Below are 11,961 nucleotides of genomic sequence, written 5' to 3'. Positions count from 1 at the left end.
TTCTATAGCTTGTCCATACTTTATGTGTTCTTTTTTTAACAGTTGTTGCTTACTTTGGGTTGGTGTGATATTTTATTGCGCAGCATAGCATGTTTACACCTCTCTTTTTTTTGCTAGATTATAATTTTATCTCTTAAAATACCAGTTGGTCTGAATTTGGCAACGTGGAATTCTTATTAGCTTATTATTGTCTTTAACATGATTTTCAAAGAAAAGTAAAATGCAATTCAGGAGTTGCTAACTTGTTTGTTCCTTTCAGTTAGCGGGTCCGATTATTTTAGAATTCAAAATGTAATTGGTTGTTGTTCTCAAGTAAATGGGTGAGATTATTTCAATAATCAATACGTCACCTTTTTTACTTTGCATTACTGTATATAAGTATGTGGCATTATGCGGTTTAGTTCCTGTTTATGTATGTTCATCAACCAGTTTGTTAACTCCTTTTTTTTGTTACTCCCTGAAAGTTTCTAAGATGTGTGTGCTGTCTTTTCGAATGTGGTCTCTAATTGTGCAATATATGACCTGCTACAATTTTATTTACTCATTGCAGGCAAGTCCACGCTTATAGATTCTCTTGTCATAGCTGCTGGGATTGTTAGACAGGAGGCTGGTGATGTTCCCATGACTGAGACCCGTGTAGATGAAGCAGAGCGTCGTATTTCCATCAAAGCCACCGGAATCTCTCTTTTGTATGAAATGAATGACGAGTCACTCAAGGCTCACAAGGGTGAGAGAGATGGGAACAAATACTCCCTCCGTCCCAAAATACTTGTCGAAGAAATGGATAAAAATAGATGTATCTACAACTAAAATACATTTAGATACATCCATTTGTCCGACAAGTATTTCCGGACGGAGGGAGTACTTGATTAACCTTATTGATTCACCTGGGCACGTTGATTTTTCTTCTGAAGTCACAGCTGCTCTTCGTATTTCTGATGGTGCTCTGGTGGTAATTGATTCTATCGAGGGTGTCTGTGTGCAAACTGAAAGTGTGCTGTGCCAAGCTCTTGGTGAGATGGTTAGGCCTGTACTTTGTCTGAATAAGATGGACGAATTATTTCCTGGGCTTCAAGGTGAAGTTGTGAAGCATAAATTTACAGGTGAGCAAACATACCAGATTCTGAACAATGCCATTCAGAATGCCAATACCATTGTGGCAACACATGGAGACGCCCGCCTTGGAGATGTCCAGTTCTACCCTGAGAAGGGAAATGTGACATTCTCTGCTGGATTACACGGCTGGGCTTTTACGCTGACTAGCTTTGCTAAGGTGTATGCTCCGAAGGTGGGTGTGGAAGAATCTTATATGGTTAAGAAGCTTTGGGGCGACAACTTTTATGACCACACCACAAGGAGATGGACCAAGGAGAAGACCCGTTCCAAAACTTGTAAAAGAGGATTTGTCTTGTTCATCTATGATCAAATCGAGAGAATGATCCAAGCCTGCATGGAGAATCAGAAAGATGAATTGTGGAGAATGTTGCAGAAGGTTGGGGTGAACTTGAGGGATGATGAGAAGAACCTAACAGGCATGGCTCTTGTGAAGTGTGTCATGCAAACTTGGCTCCCAGCCAGTACTGCTCTGCTTGAGATGATGATCTTCCACCTCCCCTCTCCATTACAAGCACAGAAATATCGTGTGGAGAACCTGTATGAGGGCCCCCTTGATGATAAATACGCAGAAGCTATTAAAAATTGTGATCCTGAAGGTCCTCTTATTCTGTACGTTTCCAAGATGGTCCCAGCATCTGATGTGGGCAGCTTCTTCGCGTTTGGTCGTGTCTTCTCTGGAAGGATTGCAGCTGGCATGAAGGTCCGGGTCATGGGGCCTTCCTATGTCCCCGGCATGCAACTGATTTATACGTGGAGTCTGTCCAGCGTACCATTATATGGATGGGAAAGAAGCAATGTGACGTTCCGGATGTTCCTTGCGGTAACACTGTTGGATTGATTGGTCTGGATTCGTGCATAACAAAGAGTGCTACCCCGACAAGCGAGAAGGAGGTTGTTGCACGCCCAATCAGAGCGATGAAGCTCTCTGTATGCCCTCTGATGTTTGTTACAGTTAACTGCAAGGTTCCGTCTGAGTCTCCCAAACTTGTACAAGGTTTGAAGCGTCTGGCGATGTCTGATCATGTGGTTCTGTGGAGCCAGGTAGAGCCTGGTACCTTTACGGTTGCTGGAGTGGGAGAGCTTCATTTGGAAATTTGCTTGAAGGATCTACAGGAAGACTTTATGGATGGTGTTGAAGTTGTTGTTTCCAGTCCGCCTGTTGTTTCCTTCCGTGAGACTGTCCGCAAGTCTTGTGATCCTGTGGAGAGGAAGTCCAGAAACAAGCAAATCCAATGCAGCTTGTCTGTGGTAGCCCGCCCCTTGGATGAAAACCTAGTCGAGGCTATTGAAGATGGTCGCTTGGGTCCATGTACTGACCATGCGGTACGATCTGAGATCCTTGCTAAGCATGGTTGGGATAAGGATCTCGGTGATAAGATTTGGTGCTTTGGTCCTGATGCTGTTGGCCCGAATGTGATTGTTAATAGGTGCAATATAATACAGAATCTGGAGTTAGCGAAGAAAGTTATCGTGGCTGGCTTTGAAATGGTGGCAAAAGAAGGCGCATTGGCAAAAGAAAAGTTGCATGGCATATGCTTTGAGGTTCATAATGTTAATATACGTGCTGATGAAGCTGTGAGAGGTACAACTGCTCAGCTCAATGAGATGGTTAGGACAGCACTTATCGAGTCTCAGCTCGCCGCCAAGCCAAGGCTTCTCGAACCCACCTACATTGTGGCGATCCAGTGCCCTAAGAGTGCCCTCAGCACTATCTACGGAATTCTCCACCAGAGGAATGGTTCTGTGTATGAGGAGTTTGTGAGAGAAGGCACGATGCTACACATCCTGAAGGCTTACGTTCCAGTTTATGATTCCTTTGGCCTCTCCAAGGCAATCAGTGCTGCAACATCTAAGCTGGTCACCCCGCAGTGTATTTTTGGATATTGGAGCGACATGTGCTCTGATCCTTTCCAGGCAAATGCGCCAGCTGGGCAAATGGTCTTGGATATCCGCAAGAGGAAGAAGATGGGCAGGCCCTCTTTCCAGAAGTAGCTCCAGCTTTCCTTGCTTCAGTGTATGTTGTTGTTATCTGACATCTTCCGAGGTATATTATCTACTAATTGATGTTCAATTACTTAATATTGCTCCTGGATATGGTATTAATACTTTTGATACAATACTTGTGGCTCTTTGATGCCGTAAGTATGCTGAGGTTTAGCAACATGCTGAAATTTGTATCTTCAGGTCAAGCAGGCACAATTTTCTTGTAGATATGCCTGCCTAGCTTAGATTTTGTGCTGCAAGTAAACACATAATCCTAGTTAGATTTGTCGCAGAATTTGTTTGGGAGACATATCTCCTGATTTGGTGGCGACTTCAAGGGATTTTGCAGGTTCTTTATGCAAAGCAGGGGAATCAATAGCCAGATCTAGGGGTTTTTTTTTCTCTTGTTTGGACTTCATACTCTGTTAGGAACTTTGATTGTTTTTGTTGCACCGAACCAAATAGAGAAATGCATAGTTTTGTCCTGATTTAGCTTCAGATAATGTCAGAAAAGCAAATTGGTCTTGTTCTACCGCAGATGTTCCATTTAGCATGATTAGATCGCACATGTTTTCAAATTGTCATGTTCATTTGGACATTTGAGTGATGAAACGATGTTGATGCCACAATGCTCGCATGCCTTGCGTTTTCCCCGCCCAAGCATGCAATCCCTTGAGATAAAGCATGACTGATAGTTGCAGTCACAGACGTGCACTAGCAAACTGTTTAGTGCTACTGCTCGAAGCCGACTTTGCTGGTAGAGCAAGGCAGCTCGGTTGGTTAGTGAGGCCGGCAGCTTTCTGTTGTTCATCTAGTACTAGAGGTCACTGTGAAAAACAGTGTCCAGCCTGCTGTGCTGGCAGGAGCATATGATAACATCACTGCCAGAAAGTGCAGGGCTATTCAGTTATTCACTGTGCTATGTGTATATATGTCTGTGTTTGTGCACACTTTCTTCAGTGCACGCAGTTATATTTTGTGGTGCATTGCAGCTCATCCATAGTATGTGATATGATGTCGTGTCTGATTCGGATTCTGTGGTTTCCCCCTTTGCAGTGCGCTCTTCTCGTTGCTAGTATGCAGTGCTGGGGTTCGCTTCACTTGATCGATCGTCGACGGCATCTATCACCCCCTGAAGGGAACGGAGGGGCTTCTGCTCCCCCTAGCGAGGTGGATAGGTCTAATGGTAGCGAGCGAGTGTTAAGAAGAAACTTTCACACCGAGCTGAACTGTTTAGCGTCGTCGCTGCCCCAAGTGTTAACAAGGAACTTAATTGGTGTCAATGTACCTGATGTCGCGTCGTTGCTCAGAAATGTACCTGATAGTTGTAGAGGATTTTGCTGCTCTACATCTCCTTCCTTATCGACTGCCCTACTCTTTGCTGAATACTAGTGTAACATGCCATGTGGCAAACCCGCTTACAGACGCCGTTGCTCTGCAAGTGCTAGCTGTAGAGGATTTTGCATGCTGCTCTACATCTCCTGATGGACTGCCCTAGTTTTTGCTGAATGTTTGATTCCGATTTTCGCCAGTACGTACTAGAACTGATCTCAGTGGATGGAGTCTGTCTGCTTGTGTCTACTCTATCTTCGATCGCGGTGCCATCCACCCGCCGTCCAACATGCTGTGAGATGCGTGCTTAGCTCCTACATCTCTTGCTTTTTCTGCACACCCCCGTTTTTTTTCTCATTCTAGTTTTCTCTCTCCACCTTCACCAAGTTGGACAAAACTTTTTCTTTTCATCAAGTTTTGATTGCTCATTACGCTATGACACGTGGTAAACGGGAGAAAACGTATACTAAAATGTTTGACTGCATCCCACAAATATTCGAATAGTTCTTGTTTATTTTCATAAAATTTAGGTCACATATATCCAAATGATTTGAAGCAGAATTCATGAGATTTTAAGCACATTTTTAAAGAGAAGAAATCACGTTCAAAAAAGGACCCGGGTTTTTATAAAGTGTTTTATAAAAGCTTGATATGTCTACCCGGGAAACCGGTTCACAATAGTGTGGTAGCAATGGGGGGCGGCTATTTCGCGTGGCTAGGCTTGGCTGGTCAATTCGGACCAGTTTTAATTTTGTTTTCATTTTTAGCACTTTCCCTTTTGGCAACTTTTGAACAAATGTGTGTCTAACTTTCAGAAAAATGCAGAGCCAGGCTTTGGGATTTCAACTTTTTGTGGAAATTTAAACTTGAAGTTTTGGGGAATCAATCTTTTAAAAAGTTTCAACTTGTTGGACAATTGTGTCTAACTTTCAAAAAAATGAGGGTTGAAAACTTTGAAATCTGGGAAACCTCCATTTTTTTTGAAGCTTCAGGAGTAAAATAAATAAATAAATCACAATGTAACCTTTGGAAGACTTTTACAGACTGCCAGCACCCTGAACTTGCGGAATTTGAAATTTCGTAATTTGTGAATGTTTTAACAGGGAATTTTTTTTAGAGAAATAAAAACCGCATGCATGCGTGAGAGAGTAAAACATGGGCACTTTTCGTCGTCAATAAAAACAAGAAGAAGAAGAAGAAGAAGAAGAAGAAGAAGAGTACATTGTAGGACCCCGCAATATAAGGGACTGGCTAGGCGTCAGGTGACCGGAAATTCAATTGTAGGACCCCGCTCTGTTCTGTCCCAGCAAAGGTAACTCGCGCGATGAATGATTCACTGACGGCCGAGTTTACTGAGATGGAGATAAAGGCTGCACTGGATCACATTGGGGACCTCAAGGCTCCAGGACCTGATGGTATGCCGGCGGTGGTGTTCAAAAAATATTGGCATCTCATGGGGAAAAACATAGTCGAGGAAGTGATGAAGGTGCTGAAGGGAGGGGAGATGCCGCAAGGGTGGAATGACACGACATTGGTGTTAATACCAAAAGTCAAAAACCCCTCGCGCATAAAAGATCTAAGGCCGATCAGTCTCTGCAATGTGTTGTACAAGATCATATCCAAAGTCCTAGCTAATCGCCTCAAGCTAGTCTTGCCACAGATAATTTCAGGTAACCACAGTGCGTTTGTTCCGGGGAGATTGATCACAGACAATATCTTGATGGCTTATGAGATCTCGCACTTTTTGATGAACAAGAGAGGGGGGAAGGAAGAGTTTGCTGCGGTAAAGGTGGATATGAGCAAAGCTTACGATCGGGTTGAGTGGTCGTTCCTAGGAGCAATGATGATCAAGCCCGGGTTTGACAGGTGTTGGGTGAGACTTGTGATGCAATGTGTGACAACTGTCAGGTACCAAATCAAGGTGAACAATGACTTCTCAGAATAGTTTGTGCCATCCAGAGGACTTCGACAGGGTGACCCAATATCGCATTTGTTATCTGTGCAGAGGGGATGTCTGCTCTGCTCAATGATGCCCAGCGGAGAGGAGCCTTAAGTGGCATACAAATCTGTCCCGGTGCGCCCTCTATATCGCACTTGTTCTTTGCTGATGATTCAGTAATGCTCATGCGAGCCAAAGCAAGCGAAGAGGAGCTGCAGCAATTACTGCACCAATATGAGCAATGCTCGGGGCAGTGCATCAATCATGAAAAGTCAGCGATCATGTTCAGCAAGAACTGCCTTCCATAGTCCAAAGATGCGGTGAAGGCCGCCCTTGACATATCGAGCGAGGCTTACAATGAGAAGTATCTGGGCCTACCGGTGTACATTGGACGGTCTAAGAAGAAAGCGTTTACATATCTGAAGGACGCCATTTGGAACAAAATGCAAGGATGCAACGAGAGAACTCTGTCAAGGCAAGGCAAGGAGATTTGGTGAAAGGGGTGGCGCAGGCGATCCCCACCTTTGCTATGTCCGTTTTCTATCTGACCAAGACACTGTGTGATGAGATTAGTGCCATGATTGCCCGGTATTGGTGGAGCCAGCAGGATAAGGAGAATAAAATTCACTAGATCGGATGGCCGAAGCTCACAAGGTCTAAAGGAAGAGGCGGATTCGGATTCAGAGATATCCATGACTTCAATGTTGCTATGCTGGCCCGCCAGGTATGGAGACTGGTCCGGGAACCAGAGAGTCTCTGTGCTCAACTTATGAAGGCCAAATACTACCCCCACAGTTCGGTGCTGGAAGCAGGAGAGAGCTCTAACATGTCATATGCTTAGCGTAGTATCTGCCACGGGATCGAGCTGGTAAATAAAGGTGTAATATGGAGGGTAGGAGATGGGCAAATATCAGGATTTGGGAGGACCCATGGATCCCGGGGGCTTGGTCCAGGAGAGTGATCACACCAAGGGGTGGCAGTTTGCCTACCAAAGTCGAGCTAATTGATCCAGGCATGGGTCAGTGGGATGTTGAGCTCGTTCACGACACTTTCTGGGAGGAGGATGCATCCTTGATACTACAGATGCCTCTTCGCGATGGTGCAGTCGACTTTGCGGCATGGAGCTTCGTCTCCAAAGGTGTTTTCTCAGTCAGGCAAGCATATAAATTGAAAAGAGCCCTGGCGAAAGCTGGAGACGGAGGTGCTGGAGACCCCCAATCTGAGGCTGGCAAGCAACCTGAATGGGGGTGGGCAGGAGAAGTGGAAAAGAATATGGCGCTTGTCTTGTCCGGGGAAAATCAAACACTTCATGTGAAGGATGGCGCACAATACCCTAGCAACCAAGGATATATTATGCAGAAGGGGCATGAACATTGAGGATCACAAATGCTTCCTATGCAACTCTAGGAACGAAACGGGTAAACACCTCTTTGTGGAGTGCCGGGAGATCAAGCATGTATGGAGGGCTCTTAGCCCTGAGCATGTCCGGCAGCAGCTAGTAGAGTGCGAGTCAATGGGGGCGGCAATGGACATCCTCTGGCATCTCACAGAGAAAGACCGAATGCTGGTTGTTGTCATGTGGTGTCAATGGTGGCCGCAGCGAAACAAGGTGCGAGAGGGGGAGAAACCGATGGATCATAGCCAGTTCGCCTGTAGGGCTGCATGCACGATGGAGGAATTTCAGGGCTATTTCAGCAAAAATGCCAAACCCCATGCAACACTCCAGCGTTGGCTCCCACCGCCTGTCGACGTACTCAAGCTCAACGTCGATGGAGCCCACACCCCAGGCGCGCGGTCAGGTGCGTGGGGAGTGATTGTACGGGACTGTGATGGCGTCGTGGTTGCTGCTCGTGCGGGCCGAAGCGACCATGTGGCGGACGCCTTTGGAGCTGAGCTGACAGCAGTACACAAAGCACTGGATGTGGCAGCGGAGGTTGGCGCGGTGCGAATAATTGTCGAAACCGATGCTCTCCTGGTGGAACAAGCCCTCAACAGGCGGGGCCTGGATTTCTCTAAGCAAGCACATATGATTGAGGACTTCAAGACCCAAATGAATCTCTGGTTTGCCTCATGCAACAAAGTGATCCATTGTAGAAGAGAGGCAAATATGCCAGCTCATCACCTAGCCAGACTAGGATTTATCTCTCCCTAATGGAGGAGTGCTTGTATGTGATGATGATGTGCCAGCTCTTGTAGCCGAAGCTGTAATGGGCGAGCTAGCCCAAAACGTTGCGTAATAAAGCTTAATGCTTGCTCTAAAAAAATAAAAAAATTCATCGCCTATTGGATGATTTTGCCGAGTTTCCCTTGATGCGGCACTGAGGATTCCAAGTGCTTTTGCCCAAGTCTTTGTCGAAACCGATGCTCTCCTGGTGGAACAAGCCCTCAACACGCGGGGCCTAGATTTCTCTAAGCAAGCACATATGATTGAGGACCTCAAGATCCAAATGGATCTCTGGTTTGCCTCATGCAACAAAGTGATCCATTGTAGAAGAGAGGCAAATATGCCGGCTCATCACCTAGCCAGACTAGGATTTATCACTCCCTAATGGAGGAGTGCTTGTATGTGATGATGATGTGCCAGCTCTTGTAGCTGAAGCTGTAATGGGCGAGCTAGCCCAAAACGTTGCGTAATAAAGCTTAATGCTTGCTCTAAAAAAATAAAAAAATTCATCACCTATTGGATGATTTTGCCGAGTTTCCCTTTGATGCGGCACTGAGGAGTCCAAGTGCTTTTGCCCAAGTCTTTGTCGAAACCGATGCTCTCCTGGTGGAACAAGCCCTCAACACGCGGGGCCTGGATTTCTCTAAGCAAGCATATATGATTGAGGACCTCAAGATCCAAATGGATCTCTGGTTTGCCTCATGCAACAAAGTGATCCATTGTAGAAGAGGCAAATATGCCGGCTCATCACCTAGCCAGACTAGGATTTATCTCTCCCTAATGGAGGAGTGCTTGTATGTGATGATGATGTGCCAGCTCTTGTAGCTGAAGCTGTAATGGGCGAGCTAGCCCAAAACGTTGTGTAATAAAGCTTAATGCTTGCTCTAAAAAAATAAAAAAATTCATCGCCTATTGGATGATTTTGCCGAGTTTCCCTTTGATGCGGCAGTGAGGAGTCCAAGTGCTTTTGCCCAAGTCTTTGTCGAAACCGATGCTCTCCTGGTGGAACAAGCCCTCAACACGCGGGGCCTGGATTTCTCTAAGCAAGCACATATGATTGAGGACCTTAAGATCCAAATGGATCTCTGGTTTGCCTCATGCAACAAATTGATCCATTGTAGAAGAGAGGCAAATATGCCGGCTCATCACCTAGCCAGACTAGGATTTATCTCTCCCTAATGAAGGAGTGCTTGTATGTGATGATGATGTGCCAGCTCTTGTAGCTGAAGATGTAATGGGCGAGCTAGCCCAAAACGTTGCGTAATAAAGCTTAATGCTTGCTCTAAAAAAATTAAAAAATTCATCGCCTACTGGATGATTTTGCCGAGTTTCCCTTTGATGCGGCACTGAGGAGTCCAAGTGCTTTTGCCCAAGTCTTTGTCGGAACCGATGCTCTCCTGGTGGAACAAGCCCTCAACACGCGGGGCCTGGATTTCTCTAAGCAAGCACATATGATTGAGGACCTCAAGATCCAAATGGATCTCTGGTTTGCCTCATGTAACAAATTGATCCATTGTAGAAGAGAGGCAAATATGCCGGCTCATCACCTAGCCAGACTAGGATTTATCTCTCCCTAATGGAGGAGTGCTTGTATGTGATTATTATGTGCTAGCTCTTGTAGCTGAAGCTGTAATGGGCGATCTAGCCCAGAACGTTGCATAATAAAGCTTAATGCTTGCTCTCAAAAAAAAAATTCATCGCCTATTGGATGATTTTGCCGAGTTTCCCTTTGATGCGGCACTGAGGAGTCCAAGTGCTTTTGCCCAAGTCTTTGTCGAATGTGCCAATAACAAATAAAAAGCTGAAAAGAAATTATATATTATCCCAATAAACGAACTCGGCAAACACTTGACCTTGCTGTAAAGGAAAAAAAATGTCTCAAAAAATAAGAAGAGGGAAATAAAAAAGTCGTTACCCGCGTAATGGCACTGTGGCGCCGCATCTAGCCCCTTGTTTCAAAATCCAAGGGCGGAGATTTGCTAAAGGCAAAATGCAGCCTATGGGTCGTCCTTGGCGCACGCACACGTGTCGAGCGTCCAGTGGAGCGTGCCTCCCTCCTCCTGTGTACAGCGGTGCCGCACTAACGTCTCCTCCCCGTGCGTACCCCCGTGGGCCACCGATGTCAGTGGGTAGAGGACCAGTCGCAAACAATCTCCACCCTCACTCAGGCTTCCGGGGGAAGGAAGGAAGGAAGGAAAGGAGCACGCGACGCGGCGCCGCCGGCGGCCGGGCAATCGCGGCGCCCCTCCGGCGACGTACCAAAAGGAAGGTTTCGTTTGCTCTCCGCGTCTCGGATCCCTCTTTGATTCATCTGCCACCCTCTTCCTCTCCGCCCGCCTCTCCGGTGGTGCGCGCTCCTAAATCCTAATGCCGGCCGTCGCGCTTTTGCAGTTGCCTTCGACTACGCGCGGAAGACGGCGAGGGGGCCCAGCACAGCAAGCTTAAGGCCCAGTTGCGTGGAGGGAACCAACCAACCCTAGACACGCAGGTAAAATCCAACTTCATCACCTCAAAAACAAAAAAGAAAAAAAAAGGTAAAATCCAACTGCGTCTCCAGCGACCGTGCGCGCCGCTAATAAGTCGGTAGGTATGCTCCGTCGCAGGCCGGCCAACCATCCGCGAAATAGCGGTGATTTTGGTTTTTTTTTTACGGCAGATTTTGGATTTCGTAGTTGTTACTCTGTCCAGCTGATTTCACCCCGTAAAATGAAATAGAATGGCCACTAATTAGCGCTGTACCTTCTTATAAATAAAATGATCCCTGCAGGTTCTTATAAAAAAAGGAAAAAACAACAACAACAACAGAGTCACAAAATGATTCCAATGGAGTTTCGTGGCAGTGTTGATTCTAAGATATATATCAAGCGCCTTGGAACTGCAGCTGACACGAGAACATAACATCTATTCACTGTCGGTTTTCCCCCGGTTCACTACGCTACCCTACTTCTGTGCGTGGCATTGTGGTTTCAGATACCATTGTCCATTTGTCCCTGCATTGCCATCTATGCGTCCTTTACAACCATTTTTTGTTCAAAAGGCTTATCATCTGTTGGTTAGGTAGGACCACGTACAGAATATCCTCTTATGGGTTTCTAAACTTTGCGACATTATATTGTTCAGCGCGTATGTATTATTTTGGCATTGGATGATTCTCTGTGCTTGATTGTATTGACAGATGAGCTTTGTTAGTTCGCAGCGTGAATTTCCTGACGGTTTACATGCTTCTGCAACAACTTTAGTCTGTTCTTCTGTCGAATACATTTTCTTTCCTTGTTTCAAGTTTGTGATTCACTGTTTTTACCACACTTGTGTTGTATATAGACTTCTCCAGCACAGCATTCAACATGTAAAGCATCCATCTACTGGATTCTCATCTCATCCGTTTCTAACTAATTCCCTCCTTCCAAAACATGAATTTAGATTCAAG

At 45.8% G+C, this 11,961-nt stretch overlaps 1 pseudogene; it reads left to right on the top strand.

Annotated features, from left to right (window-relative positions):
- Nucleotides 1–736: 736 nt before the first annotated feature.
- Nucleotides 737–11,784, top strand: LOC123075963 (elongation factor 2-like; annotated as a pseudogene).
- The last annotated feature ends 177 nt before the right edge of the window (nucleotides 11,785–11,961 follow it).

The sequence above is a fragment of the Triticum aestivum genome, chromosome 1B (assembly GCF_018294505.1).
Source record: "Triticum aestivum cultivar Chinese Spring chromosome 1B, IWGSC CS RefSeq v2.1, whole genome shotgun sequence".
Taxonomy (NCBI): domain Eukaryota; kingdom Viridiplantae; phylum Streptophyta; class Magnoliopsida; order Poales; family Poaceae; genus Triticum; species Triticum aestivum.
Note: the sequence above shows the minus strand (reverse complement) of the source record. Positions and strands in the feature narration are given on the sequence as shown.